We start from the raw sequence: 16,538 nt of genomic DNA, 5'->3' as shown, positions 1-16,538 counted from the left end.
TGTATCAGAATTTGTATACAAATGCAGTGTAACATATTACATGCATATGTAAAATGTGCATTAATATGTCTGTATATATTTATAGTTTGTATATAGCTAAATATATCCAGTTTTTATATATCTGGTTTGTACATTCTTTTTATACATATATATATGAGTACATGTGTGTATATGTAGGTATATGCATGTATACACAGAGAGAGAGAGAAATAAAAATAGGCAGAGAGGCAAAATATATTTATTTCTTCATTTAGTAAGACGCTTATCAAACTTTCCTATAGATAATCATCTTACCAATATAACATTTAATTTTCAAGTAGTGACTAAAGCTGTAGATATTTATTCTCTTGCTTCCTGATTGGTTATATATTATAAATAAATATTTGCATTATTTACAGATGATCTCTTCCAACACCACATAATGAAAAATATTAATACAAATAGGGAATAAAAATGATGAAACAATATTTTGAACTAGGTTTGGTAAAGTTTTCTGGATCAATTTCTCTTCTCTCACTGTACTGTGAATATAGTATATCTCCATTAAAAAAACTAAACTTCAGCCATATAATTATCTACTATCTTGAGAGAGTCTAAGGTTCTAAATTTATACCAAAACTCGTTTGAAATTTGAAACTTCTATAAGTAGAAAGGCAATAAGGTGAATAGAATCTCAAAGGAAACTTTTAGCAATCAAAATAATTTATTAACAATAGATAATATAAAAGATACATTCTCCAGATTACTTAGGTACATTTAGTATATTACAATACTAATTTTGAGACAGATGGTTAAGACTACTATCAACCAAGTGGATAAAGTTGGATTAAGAGGAGATGAAAAATCCTTTAAAATATTTATTATAAATATTTAAAAATTGCTATGAACACATAAAGGAACCAAGCTGATCAAAAATAACATCTAGAATTTGAAGACTGACCTTGGGATAGCTAATATTCTAAATACTTGAATGGCATTAACTTCTTTAATTTTCACAACTTTGGGACATGAATATTATGTTTAAACCTATTTCAAAAGTCTACCTATATCTATATCTCAATGCCTGCATTTACCAAATCCAGACATATTTTCCTGGATTACAGGTTAATTACCCTTAGCAAGGTAATGAAATGTACTCTCAACCCCTCTTTCCTAAAGTTTTAAACATGCTGAACTAAGGGGTAGATGCCATAGAACTCTCCATCTAAGTATGGTGGCAACCTCTGAATTTAGTCTGGACATATTTGGACTGAACAATCTGACTAGTTTGCACATACATGTATGCCTCTGAAAACATCAATGTAGTCAAAACAATAAACATGCCCTCACCTCCAAAGCTGCCTCACGTCCCTCAGAGTTTCTCTCTCCCATCGCTTCTTGCTCGGCCATGCACAACCAATTACTGATTTGCTATCTGTCACAACTCCATCAGTCTTTTGTACTGCATCCTTCCTAAAGTCACTTCCTACTTAGTACTTTTGTAGATTCCATATGATTTTCTATATAAATGATCACTTTTGAAGTACATAAAGACAAGTTTACTTCTTTATTTCCAATCTGAGTGACACTTATTTATGTTAATTGCTTTATCGTACCGACTAGAAGCCCCAGTACAATTTTTACAAGTGGAGACAGCAAACACACTAATCTTAGGAGGAAAACAATTAATGTTTCCTCATTAAGGATGACATTAGCTGTAGGATTTTTCGACATCCTTTATAAGATTGAGAAGCTTTTCTTCTTAGTTTGCTAAAACATTTTTTTTATCATGAAAGGGATTTTTTCTTCAGCTTTATACATTGTTGAATTTTATTGTCTGAAGTTTTCGCCTTTTTTTGCATTTATATACATGAGGAATTTTGATATATACATTTTTTCTTGGAATATCTCCATCTCGTTTTGGTATGAAAGTAATGCAGTTTGCACATAATGAATTGAGTTAGATTGCTTCCTCTTCAATTCTGGGGGGGACGTTTGGCTAAAATTGGTACTATTTGGGAGACATTGTAGTGAGACACCACCTCAGCCAAGAGGTTTTGTTATTTTTTTTGTTGTTGTTGTTAAAAATTTTAAGCTATAAATTCAGTGTATCTCATAGGTATAGTGCTATTCAGATTACTGATTTATTCTTGGATGGACTTTGGTAATTTGTCTCCTGCAAGAAATTTGTCCATTTTATAAAAAAAAAAAATATAGGTATTTGAATGTTTTTAAAGATTTCTATATTATGCTTTGTAATATTAGAATATGTAGTAAAATCACTTGTTTCATTCTTATTTTTTAATGATTTATTTATTTTTGAGAGAGGGAGCAGAAGCAGGGGAAGGTCAAAGAGAGAGGGGGACAGAGGACCCGAAGCAGGCTCTGTACTGACAGCAGTGCGCCCAATGCAGGGCTCGAACTCACAAACTGTGAGACCTGAGCCAAAGTCCATGCTCAACCAACTGAGCCACCCAGGCACCTCATCTTTCATTATTAACATTGATGATTCATACACTTTCTCTGTTTTTTCTTGATCAGTCTGGCCAGACAGTTATCAATATTATTGATTTTATTTTTTTTTTTTTTAATTTTTTTTTCAACATTTTTTATTTATTTTTGGGACAGAGAGAGACAGAGCATGAACGGGGGAGGGGCAGAGAGAGAGGGAGACACAGAATCGGAAACAGGCTCCAGGCTCCGAGCCATCAGCCCAGAGCCTGACGCGGGGCTCGAACTCACGGACCGCGAGATCGTGACCCGGCTGAAGTCGGACGCTTAACCGACTGCGCCACCCAGGCGCCCCTTATTGATTTTATTTTAAAGAACCAAGTTTTGATTTCATTAAGTTTCTCTATTTTTTGTGTAGGTTTTGTTTTCAGTTTCACTGATTTTCACTCTGATCTTCAATTTAATTGTATTGAGTATTTTGGTTTTGTTTACTCTTTTTTTTTCTTGCTTTTAAATTAGATGCCTAGGTCAATGATTGGAGACTTCTTTTATTCAGTTAGGTGTTTAGTGTTATAAATTTCCCTCTAGCGGCATCTGAATGGCCCAGTCAGTTAAGTGTCTGACTCTTCATTTTGGTTCAGGTCATGATCTCATGATACATGGGTTTGAGCCCTGAGTCAGGCTCTGCTCTGACAGTGCAGTGCCAGCTTGGCACTTGTTCTCTCCCTCTCTCTCTGCCGTTCCTCCACTCATGCTCTCTCTCTCTCAAAATAAATACATATTTTTTAAAAAATTAAAAAAATAGGGCTGCCTGGGTGGCTCGTTTGTTTAAGCATCAGACTTTGGCTCAGGTCACGATCTGGCGGTTCTTGAGTTTGGCCCTGGGATGGGCTTGGTGCACACTTCACAGCCTGGAGCCTGCCTCCGATTCTGTGTCTCCCTCTCTCTCTGCCCCTCCCTTGCTCACAATCTGTGTTTCTCTCTCAAAAAATAAATAAACATTAAAAAAATTTTTTTAAATAAATAAAAAAAATAATTTTCCCTCTAATTTCTACTTTACCTGTATCACATAAATTTTGATATGTTGTGTTTTCAATTTCATTACATTCAAAAATACTTTCTAACTTCCCTTTGAGTTCTTTGACTTATGGGTTATAGAAAATGGTGTTATTAAACTTCCAATCATTTGAGGACTTTCAGAAATCTTATGTTATTGTTGATTTCTAATTAAGTTTATTATGGTCAGGCAACTTACTATGTCTTAAATTTTTTCAAAGTGTTTATTTATTTTGAGAGGGAGAGAGGGAGTGTGTGCTTAAAAGAGAGAGAGAGAGAGAGAGAGAGAGAGAGATTGAGAGAGAGAGAATCGTAAGCAGACTCCACACCATCAGCACAGAGCCCAACGTGGGACTCGATTTCAGGAACTATGAGTCATGACATGAGCCAAAATCAAGAGTCAGAAGCTTAACTGAGCCACCCAGGTGCCCCCATATATCTTAAATTTTTAAAAATCTACTGAGAATTTTTCTATGTCCCAAATGTGGTCTACTTATACATACTTTCTGGCAATTTAAAAGGATGTATATTCTGCTCTTGTTGAGTGGAGTATTCTATAATACCCATCAGATCATGTTGGTCTATAGTAGTCAAGTCTATGTTATCTTACTATTTTTTTCTCTCTTTTCTTGATTACTTAGGGAGAGGTTTTAAATCTTTGATTTTATTTATTTATTTATTTACATTCTATCAGTTATTGCTTCATATACTTTGAAGCTGTGTTATTTGGTGCATAAACATTTAGGATGCTTATATACTCTTACGAAATTTCTTTCTTTAACCCTGGAATAGTCTTTATTTTGAGATTGGCAATGTCTATATCAATACAGTCACTCCAGTGTTCATGATCAGCTTTGGGATGGTCCATATTTTTTTTTTCCTTTCTTTCCTTTCGTTTCCTTTCCTTTTCAACTATTTATACTTTATGTTTAAACTAGATTTATTGTAGGATACATGGAGAGTTGGGTCTTGCATTTCTATCCAATCTAACAATCTCTGCCTTTTAATTGAGATATTCAGGACATTTATATTTAATATGATTATTGATATAATTGTATTTAAATCTATCACTTTTCTATTTGTTTATTTTTCTATATCTTTTTTTCCTTTCTTTCTTCTTTTGGATTGTCCATTTTTATGATTAAATTTTATAACATTTTTTGCTCATTAATTATAAATTTTCATAAAATTTCATTTTATTTGTCATGGATTTATTGTATTCATTTGCAAGTTAACTGAATATATGTGAAAGTGATACTGTGTTACTTCACATGCACATAACAACTTTTATCAAAGGTTAAAAATTGTGGCCTATTACTTCTTCTAATATTTTTCTGCCTCTCCTTCTAATTACATATTATATATTAGTCTAGGACTAACTACTCTCTTTCAGAAGACAAAACCATTCTCAATAGTCTAACCAACACCTCCTGAATTATAAGAATGTCCATCTAATGTGGCTTAGGGAGCAGGCACTATTCCCAGCTTTGTATGAGCTGGAGTTAGCATTCCCTCAGTCTTTCCATGTGGTTCTTTCCCAGCCTCAGGCATTTTCCTGATGTGTAAATGCTAATCAGTACTCAACTAAATACTGGAAAGAACACTGCAAATCTCCACTTTCTATTTTAGTCTCTCTTCTCCCATACTCTGGCCAATGAACTCTAGCCTTCTTGGCTTCCCTGAATACCTAGCTTAGTCCTTTCAACTCAGGGAGATGGCTAGTCTCTGACTCTGGCCTGCTCTGTTCACCTCTAATGGCTCTACTTCATGGCCTGGACATTTTTCATAGGCATTTAACCGTGGAGATGACAGGTATCTCCTTGTTTGTGTCCTCTCAGAAATTCCTGGCCTTCATTTTTGATGTCCAATGGCTTGAGAATGTTGTTATATGTATTTTATTCCTGTTTCTTAATTGTTTCAAGAAAGAAGATAAATCCAGTTATTGTATTTTCATCTCTACTAGAAGCATAATTAAGTACTTATTTTCAAGTAATAAGATTACATTGTTTATGCCACTTTACATCTCTCTTTTTACTTTAATAAAATTTCTTTGAAGTTAAATCGTATCTACTGACTTTTTTGGAGTTGATTCTTAAAGTAAACTATTTCTAATTCCTTTAGTAAAGAACATGAATTTGTAAAAAGCTAAGACTTTCAATGTGTATAGCACCTGGGAGCAGAAAAATAAAAGATATTAAAAACAAAACCAAGAAAAAGTCAATAGATAAACCTTTTACTTTAGACTACCAAAACACTTCTGAGAGCCACGTGATCAATAAATGCACATACTGGGGTGCCTGAGTGGCTCAGTCAGTTAGGTGTCCAACTCTTGATTTCAGCTTAGGTCATGATCTCAAGGTTCATGAGTTTAAGCCCCACATTGGGCTTCACTCTGACAGTGCAGAGCCTGTTGGGATCCTCTCTCTCTCCCTCTCTCTCTGCCCCTCCCCCACTGCACATGTGCATGAGCTCTCTCTCTCAAAAATAAGTAAACTTAAAAAAATGCATGTCTTTGCAATTTCCATATTCCTTTTGTAATCATTAATTTAGCATTTAAGGAATGAAATCTCATCCTAGGACCAAAACAGATTGGCAGACATGTAATTAGGGCCCAAGTTACATACTACAGATTGAAGAAATAGTACCTCTTACTATTACACAATTTGGATTCATCTTAGCAAACAAAGGCCTTTTAAATTCATTACCACTTCTTTTTGTGAATTAATAATACAATATGTCAGAACTATAAAGATTAAGTTAGTCATTAAACCACCACTCCAGGTGGGAGCAGTTATATTACAGAGCACATAATGTCTATGTTTTAAAAATGCATTATGTATCTATAACACATATTAATCATAATTTTATGAAATCAGAATAACATTTTATTTGGAAAAAATATTTAACAAATACCTATCTGTTTATTATCTATCCAAGTTTAGGATGCTATAACAAAATAATGTAGACAAGGTGGCTTATAAACAACAGAAATTTATTTCTCAGAGTTCGAGGGTTCTCAGAACCCAGAGTTCTCAGAGTTCCGGAGTTCCAAGAATTTATTTCTTGGAAGTCCAAGATCAAGTCCAAGATCAATTCAACAGGGTTGAATTTTGGTGACAGCATTCTTCTGGGATACAGACTGCTGACTTCTCATTGTGTCCTCACACGGTGGAGAGCAGAAAGGGGAAGCAAGCTCTTTAATGACTCCTTTAAGGACCCTAATCCCATTTATTGGGCCTCTACTCTCAAGACCTCCTGTAATCCTAATCACCTCCCAGAGGCCCCACTTCTTAAAGCCTAATGTCTAATGTGTTAGAGAACTATGGTTTCAACATATGAATCTCTCAGGAACATAAACATTTAGTCCACAATTCATTCATTTATTCTATCTTTTCTCTTCTTTTCTTTTTTTTTTTCTTTTCTCTTTTTTTTTCTTCTCTTCTCTCTCTTCTCTTTTCTTTTCTTTTCCTTTCTATTCTAAATTTATCATTTTATCTATTTTTTGTGTTTGATGTCAGACTCCCCTGGCTTGAAGCACATTCACATTACTTACTACCCATGTGCCTTTCTGGATATGACTTAATTTCTTTATGTTTCTAATTTCTCACTGTAGAATATAAGAAAAATAATCATCCCTCTTTATAGAGTATAGGGAAAAACTTGATGGAAGTCCATAACACAATGTTTGACCTTTTCCTCAATAAATGTAAAATCTGCTAAGATCTTGATCTCAATCATTTCTCATTATCTGTAGGTTTTGGTTCTGCACTGTGTTAACAGAGATAAAGCCCAGATTTTTGTTTGTTTTTTTCTTCATTCAACCCCACTTAACCACTTAACAAAAGATGATTTCATACTTTATTAAAATCTTGATGAAATAGAAAGGCATTATATTTCAGCAAACATTTTTAAATTTTGAAATATCACTGGTCAAAATCTGTAACTATCTTAGTCTTTGGGAATTCTTCACAGGTAGGTATTTCTCTCCCCTTTTTAAGTTTATTTATTTAAGATGGGGGGGGGGGGGAGAGGCAGAGAGAGAGGAAGAAAGAGAAAATCCCAAGCAGGCTCTGTCAGCACAGAGCCTGATGTGGGCCTCGAACTCACAAACCGTGAGATCATCACCTGAGCCAAAATCAAGAGCCAGATGCTTAATTGACCCAGGTCTTCACAGGTAGATATTTCAAAGCAATTTTTCTGGGCTCTTCTCAGTCTCCCAGTGGACTATACCCACACACAAATCCTGTGAAATTCTTATGTAAAGCAGTCTTACCCAGCCAACTCTCTCTCCTCATATTTTAGACTAAATAGCTTTATTAGGTGTGTTTGTAAACAATTCCTGAGATGAGTTCCGTAATTAACTTTTACCTGGCTTTTATCTTGTAGAAAAGAAGGAAGGAGGGATAGCGAGAGAATAGAAAAAAGGAAGGAAAAATGGGAGGATGGAAGAAAAATCTTCAGAAACCAGCCCACTTAGGTATAAACAAGAACATTTTAAAGAAATCTCCTCATTCAATACAATAATAACTCTGTGTCCTCTTGCAAAAGGCAGAGAGCTCAAAATGATCTTTTTCACTGTTTAAATAATTTTGTCTGAAACTTGCTCTATGAATTGTCATCAATTAAAGTGCCTCAGATGCTAAGCTTCTGCCCAATTAGCAACTGTGTGTGAGTTTACCATAGACATAACTTGATAACACTGCGTTTTCCCAAACAACTCATTACAAGGTAACGGGGTAATCTGACCTTTAAGGTGCTTTCCCATCCTGAGATTTTTAAAAGGCTGTGATTTCCTCAGGTACACACAAACCTCACTGAAAGTTTAAAGGATTTTAGTAAGTCTTATTCAAATTCATGGAAAAGGCTAAATGCTGAGTTCTGAATGGTTCACACAAATGGATTTATATGCTAATGTTACCAGAGATGTAGCCAGTCTGTATTTATTGACTTGATGGCTATTGTCTACCATAGACTTTTCTAAAATATTCCTTACCATATTATCTAAGAAGTACAAACTGTAAAGGCCATTGAGGTTCAGAATTTATCTATATGTGGGTGTGTTTGTCCCATTAGCTTAGGAAATGATCATCTGAAGGCTTACCAGGCCTCTTGGAACACAATGTCTCTCCTTGAATTCACCTCCCAAACATTAAAATAAAGATACCGTCACCTGGTTTCCTTGCCTCGGTGAGGATTCTACAAACACTGCAGTATTTGGGCACACTACCTTTATTTATGTCTTTTCCCAGGGCTTCTTTCGCTAACTGTTCATATTCTTCTTCCTTTGTTATGTTGTGCCCCGTGGCATAGCTCAGTCAATCAATTATTGCAGTCAGGGCTGATGCTGCAGGATTCAAACAAAAGCCCACCAGCAACAAAGAAACAATGGCAAGAGCAAGCTGTGGTCTGTGTCACTAGATCAGCTGATCAGTCCATGACTGAATTGTTTTTAAATGTATGTCAATTCAAGAACAGGGCTCAGAGTTATATCTGAGGCATGAAAGAGAGGGGGAGGTGTGATTCCAAAACAGTTTTCTTCATAACAGTACAGAGCTGACCTTGCATTTAAAGATAGAGGATGGGAGAAAGCTATATGAAAGTGTGAACAGTATGAATAAGTGCTGTTTACAGGGAGCTGTTTTAATACTCTTGCTAAAGCTGAACAATAGAAAGAGACAAAGCTCTGAAAAATGCATGCCTTTCCCTGTGATTGATCCCTTTATCTTTCGATTCCTCTCCGGATAATAAAACACATTTACAGGGCAAACAAGCATCAGTGCCTTTATTTTCCCCAAATATGAGATATATCTTCCTTATTTAGAAATTTGCTATTAGAGCATTTGCTATAGCATATTTCTGCCCCCATCCCTAAATGCACCCCTGTTTAAAAATAAAGAATTTGACGTTTTGAAGTGAAAATCTGGAATTCCTTATAGAAATCTTTTTGTTTTGTTTGTTTTTGGAATTAATGAACTCATTCTTGGCACAAAGGTACCTGGACTGATGCTAAAAATAAAATAGACTTTGAAGTGAAACAGACCTTGTTTCAAACGTAGATGACACTAGGAAAAAACCCAGGACAATTGCCAGATGAAAATAAATGCTCAGCTTACATCAATTCCCATACTCCCCCCCCCCCCCCCCCCCCCCCGCCCCAACTTTTAACCATGTTATTTCTAAATTTCTCTAGGACAACATAATTGCATAATAGCAATACATTGTATCTTAAATACACATTTAAGGAAAATACACATTGAATATCGACATTGTAGCAGAGAGTAGAATAAATGCTTCCACCCACTGTGTCACTGGCTTCTCATCATGACTCTTCAAGGTGCCCCCACCCCCCTCACCCCTTGCTTAAGGAAACTCCATTCTAGAGTTCTTAATAACACACTGACTGCATGTGGTTGTATGTGACAAACAGGTTTGGTTAAATCCAAGGATTTTTTGTTGCTGTTGCTGTTGCTTTTCATGGGTGGTCTTCAAATGGTAGGGCGAGTTAGAATCAACTCCAGGGGTTGAAAGAAAACAGGCTGCTGGGCCCAGGCCCCAGAGTTTCTACTCACTGTGTCTAGATAGGGCCCCATGAGTTTGCATTTCTAACAGGTTCCCAGGAGGGGACCACACTTTGGAAACCACTGCTCTATACTGTGCTGCCTCTCATTGGAAAGATGTACTTGGGGTAGGCCACACTTTACTACCAACAAGATTTGCTACTCAAGGTAAAATACTTGAGGGACACCTGGGTGGCTCAGTTATTGCTGGATACTGTGCCTTTGTATAAATATACCAGAATGCATTGACCTAATCTTGTGTTAATATACATTTTGTGTTGTGTTGTTTCCATTTTTTTTTTCTTTTACTGTTATTACACACAAAGGTGTGCTGAACATCCTTGGTAAAAGTGTTTATGAATAAATATAAATTTTAATTTTCTTTGGAAATTATCACCTGGAAATTATTACTTTGGGGACTCTTGATTTCAGCTCAGGTCATGATTTCACAGTTCATGAGATCAAGCCCCATGACAGCATGGAGCCTACTTGGGATTCTCTCTCTCTCTCTCTCTCTCTCTCTGCCCCTCCCTCACTTGCTACCCCTCAAAATAAATAAACATTGAAAACAAAGAGAAGATAAAATACTTGAGAATCATTTTAAAGATGAAATACTATATGGTGATGAGTTAAAATTTTTCAAGTTCTTGATTTTTAGACATGTAGAAATCACATGCTATGGGGATTAAAATAATGAATAAAATATAATCCATGGCCTCCAAGAGCTCATCAGCTAGTTGAGATTACATCCAAAGATAAATACTTAAATTTATCATTAGCAAGGCAAACACAATGAATCCTTCAGACTTTTAAAAAATGTACTCTGGGAATAAGTAGGAAATTCTATTTTAAAACAGCAAGTTATTACCTTCAATTTCCTTTACCCTTGAATCGCTTCCTCCCTCTGCCTCTTGCTTTCAGATAAAACTAAATTTATTCTATTTACCATGGCTACTTCTTCAAATCCCACTTCCATCTATTAAAAAATAAAATTCAGCTGAATAAATTGGATAATTTAATAGGCTTTATTCTACAACTCAGGAATTGGGCAGCATCTCATCTAGCAAGCTGGAAGGAACTCCAAGTAGCTATACAAACTGGAAGGGATAAGGAAAGAGCAGATTACCTCAGCTACCTTTGGGGAATAAGGAGGGCCTATGAGGCAGTGCCTCACTGGTGCTGACCAGAAAATTCCAAACTGACAGGTTAAGAGTACATTCCCGGGGAAAGCTGAAGCTGAATTAGGTTAGGTATTGAGCCTTGGTTTGGTGATGCGGGCTTAGCGCTAGTGACTCTATTTTGGACCTTTTCTTCCTTTTTAACACACTGAATCACAAAATAAGGCTTCCACATCAAAACAGTGAAACTGCAGGGGAAGAATTCACCCATAGCCTTCTAACTACAAAATCTGAAGGTCCAAAAACAGCCCTTATGTTTCTGAGGCACCAGGCACATTGTTGATCATTCTCTGCCCTGAAAGCACCCTTAACCCAGGGAACCCCATCCTGTCCTTTGTTCCTCCCACTCTCAGACCTTTACACTCACCTCTCTTTGTTTCTCAAAGCCTCTTCTGTCTCATCTAACCTTTAAATTTGTTGTTCCCGGAGTTTCGCCCTAAGCTCTTTTCTCATATCTTATAAGACTTTCTCCATGTCACAAAGGAGTGATTTTTATTAAAATGAGACTCTACACCTTACTTCTCCTTCAAAAAAATCCACTGAATCCCATTTGCCCTAAGGCAAGTAAGGCTTCTCATCATGTGGCCTGATTAATTTTCCATGTGATATCTTGCTTCTCTTTTACTTGCTCATTGTCCATCTCCATAGATTCATTATTCCACTGGCTATTTTTAACTTAAGATACACATAATTGAGTGTGATTAACTCATTTCATGGGCACACAAGACTTCTTTCCTTTTCTCTGTCTTCCACACCTGTGATACTCTCCTGCCATCTTGATGCTTTTTTCCTCCTTGATTTTTCTCATGCCAACAGACATACACACTAAAGAATTTAGCACATTCTTACATATGGTTAGTACAATATATATTAACACTTGAAGATCATGCACTCTTTTTACGTGGTATTAGGTGAGCATATTCATTATTCTATTCATTATCATTCTTAGTCCTAATTTGCTTCACTTAGGGTTAAGAACTTGAAATTTACTTGTTTTTCTACATATAATTCTACTTCATTTATTTTGTAACAAATTTCTCTACTTTTAAGTCATGCTTAATAGCCATGGCTTAGTATTCCTAATGTAGACAACTTTCTTTATTGTTGAAACGCTTCCTTCAAGATTGCTATTTTCAAAAACAGACTTTTTTTGTGATGAAAATTCTAAAGCATTTTCACTCAGAGAATATTTACTTCACTCTCATATTTACATAGGAATTTAGCCATATATAATAATCTATGTTTAAATTTTCCTTGAAATTTTGAAAAAAATTACTCCATTGTCTTCATTTTAATCTATTTTTATTTTTAATCTATTTTTAATCTATATTTAAATAAATATAAACTAAGTAAATCTATAAATAAATATAGATTAAAAATATATAAATTTAATATATATTTATATTTAATATATTAAATTATATAATTTGTGTATAATATCAAGTAATTATATAATATATATTATACTACATACAACTTAAACATTTTATATATTATATTAAAGTATAATATGTTTTATATCATATACATATTACATATTAAATACATACAAGGATGCAAGGCTTTGTATACTTTATCACTTATTTATTTTTTATTTTTCTGATATTTTTATAAATGGTATTAGCTGTGTAAGCCAAGTGGCTTGCATTTTTACTACATTTTATATTTCTGAGACCTTTATATATATAGATGCATTTCATTTATTTTCATTTCTGTGTAGCATTCTTTGTAGGACTACTGTTAAATGCGTTATTCTCCTATTGGTAACATCTTGTTTTGAGGAGTTGTGTTTTGCTTCAATTTGTTTTTACAAACAATGCTGCCATGAATATTCTTTGGTATGTCTTCTGGTGCACATGCTGAAGTTTTCTCCAGGGTAAATTCCTAGGATGGATTCCTGGAATAGTGTCTATGCTCATCTTCAGCTTTATGAGACTGTACTAATTTATTTTTCAAAGTGATTGTTCTAATTTATATTCTCATTAGCAGTCTTAGTTTCTCTACATCCTCATCAAAATTTTATATTCTTGACATTTTATTTTTTGCCAATTTGATGATGAAATTTCATTTTATTGTAGTTTTTCAATACCAATTTGCCAGTTAATATTTTTTAACACTTTTGGTGGAAGACATTCATATATCCTCTTCTTTGAAGTGCCTGTCAAAATATTTTGACCATTAGTTGGTTTATCTTTTGCTTTGCCATGTGTATGAATTATTTTTATATCTTCTGTAATAGTTTATTATATATGATATAGATTATAATCTATTGTAGATATATATTTGCGTGGGTGTGGGTGTGTGTGCACACTACACAGATATCTTCTTCAACTTTGTGATTAACTTTTAGTGTTCTGATTAATAGATTGTTTTTCATTTTAATGCAAGGAAAAGGCTCAAACTTTTAACTTATGCTTTAGGCTCTCTGTATCTTGTTTAAAGAAGTCATTTCCCCACTCCAAGATTATACAGTCTCCATGTTGTCTTCTGTAACCTCTGAAGTTATAATTCCACATTCAAATCTTTAGTCTTTTGGAAATAATAATAAAATTGGGATGATATAAGGATCTGATAAGTTTCTTAAGAAGTTCAGCATAAACCTACCTGACCTAACCATTCAACTACTAGCCATTTACCTAAGAGAAAAGAAAGCATACATCCATACCAAAACTTATACATGAAAGTTCATAGCAGCTTTATTTATAATAAAAACGAAATTGGAAGCACCTGGATATTCATCAAAAGATCAATGGATGAACAAATTATGGTATATCCATATAATGGAATATTATTCATCAATAAAACAATGAACTATTGATACATGCAACAATGTGGATGGAGCTATATATAATTGTGTTGAATGATAGTATACAGACAAAAAAAGATCATATACAATACTGCCCCAGTTATATAAAATTCTAGAAAGCGCAAATTTATGAATACTGACAGAAAATAGATCTATAGTTGCTTAGGAGTAAGTATGGAAGATATAGAAGGGATGGATTACATAGACACTTTTGAGGGTGATGGATATGTTTACTAAGGACCTCACAGCTATATACATATGTCCATGGTACTTTGGTACCACATGGTACCTTGTATTATATGCAGTTTACAGTATGTCATTTATACCTCATTATAATATAGCAAAAAAAACCCAAAAAACAAAAAACCAACCCAAACACTCACAGTAAAATATTGAATGTTTTTACCCGGAAATTGAGGTTAAAACAAGATGCCCAGTCTTATGACTTCTATTCAGAATTGCACTGCTAATATAGCCAATGGCAATAAGGGAAGAAAAGGAATTAAAAGTTCTCAATGCAACTCAGTGAAAAAAGCAAAGTCTTTTCATTACATCGTGCTAGATCAACTAGACAGCAATATGGAGGAAACACCCAAATTTTGACCATTATTTACACTACACACAAACATGAATTTAGAGAGCTTAATCAATTAATCTAACCAATTGGTTTATTCAGTTGAGTGCTTAATTAGATTAATTGATTTGAGGTAGTCCTAAAATTTAAAAGGTGAAGTATAAAGCACCTGGAAGAAAACATAGTAGAATAGCTTTGTGATCTCATTGTAGGCAAAATTTCTTAAGGAAAATGACCTAAAAAAAATTAACTAAAAATTTAAAAATTTGTAAACTTCCCTTCATTAATATTTTTGTAATTTTTTTAAAGTTTATTTATTTTTGAAAGAGAGAGAGAGAGAGAGCATGAATGGGGGAGGTACAGAGACAGAAGGAGACACAGAATCTGAAGCAGACTCCAGGCTCTGAGCTGTCAGCACAGAGCCTGATGTGGAGCTCGGACTGTGAACTGCAAGATCATGACCTGAGCTGAAGTCAGACACTTAACCAACTGAGCCACGCAGTCTCCCCCTGCTCTTCAGTAATATTAATAATGTCTGCTTTTGGCTTTCTGCACATGGATACCGTTGAGTAAGCATGGTTAAGTCTGCCTTCCCGCCACCATCATGTCTAAATCAAACTTTACCAAAGAGCATAAGCAGCTGTGGAAGCTCTTCACTGAAGGTTTGAGCTTTGAAACAACCCATAAGAGTCTAAGGAGCCATTCCGAGCAATGGGGAATGCTTGCTGACTGTGTGGTAATGAGTAATCCAAACACCAAGTGCTCCAGAGTTCTTTGGATTTGTCACATATGCCACTGTGGGAGAGGTGGATGCAGCCATGAATGCAAGGCCACACAAGGTGGATGGAAGAGTTGTAGAGCCAAAGAGGGCTGTCTCAAGAGAAGATTCTCAAAGACCCGGTACTCAAGTAACTGTGAAAAACATTTTTGTTGGTGGCATTAAAGAAGACACTGAAGAACATCATCTAAGAGATTATTTTGAACAGTATGGGAAAATTAAAGTGATTGAAATCATGACTGACAGAGGCAGTGACAAAAAGAGAGGCTTTGCTTTGGTAACATTTGATGAGCATGACTCTGTAGATAAGATTGTCATTCAAAAATACCATACTGTGAATGACCACAACTGCAAAGTCAGAATAGCTCTAGCAAGAGATGGCTAGGGTTTAATTCAGCCAAAGAGGTTGAAGTAGTTCTGGAAACTTCAGTGGTGGTCATGGAGGTGGTTTTCGCGGGAAGGCAACTTGGGTCATGAAGGAAACTTCAGTGGGTAAGGTGGCTTTGGCGGCAGTTGAAGTGTTGGTAGATATGGTGGCAGTGAGGATGGCTATAATGGATTTGGTAGTAAGCAACTTTGGAGGTAGCAGAAGCTATAATGATATTGGCAATTACAGCAGTCCATGTTCACATTTTGGACCCATGAAAGGAGGAAATTTTGGAGGCAGAAACTCTGGCCCCTATGGTGGTGGAGGCCAATACTTTGCCAGACCATGAAACCAAGGTGGCTGTGGTGGTTCCAGCAGCAGCAGTAGCTGTGGCAGTGGCAGAAGGTCTTAATTACTGCTAGGAAACAAAGCTTAGCAAGAGAGAGGAGAGTCAGAGAAGTGGCACGGAAGCGACAGGTTACAACAGATTTGTGAACTCAGCCAAGCACAATGGTGGCAGGGACTAGCTGCTACCAAGGATGTTGCATGTTACATGTTTTAGACAACACTTGTGTGTATGGGCAAGGAACTTGGCTGTATTTATGACTAACTATGTAACAAGTTATTTTAATTTTTATTCTGTGGAAAGTGTAAAGCATTCCAACAAAGGGTTTAATTAATTAATTTATTTTTTTGGCACCCATGTTGTTGATTGCTAAATGTAATAGTCTGAATAAATGTGTCTTAAAAAAAAAATGTCTGCTCCTCCAGACAACTGAGTAGCTCAGTCAG

At 35.3% G+C, this 16,538-nt stretch overlaps 1 pseudogene; it reads left to right on the top strand.

Annotated features, from left to right (window-relative positions):
- Positions 1-14,959: 14,959 nt before the first annotated feature.
- On the top strand, positions 14,960-16,336 carry LOC144613956 (heterogeneous nuclear ribonucleoprotein A1-like; annotated as a pseudogene).
- Positions 16,337-16,538: the final 202 nt, after the last annotated feature.

The sequence above is a fragment of the Panthera onca genome, chromosome D3 (genome assembly GCF_046562875.1).
Source record: "Panthera onca isolate mPanOnc1 chromosome D3, mPanOnc1 haplotype 2, whole genome shotgun sequence".
NCBI classification, from domain to species: Eukaryota; Metazoa; Chordata; class Mammalia; order Carnivora; family Felidae; genus Panthera; species Panthera onca.
The sequence above is the reverse complement of the archived record's forward strand: the minus strand, read 5'-3'. Positions and strand labels throughout refer to the sequence as shown.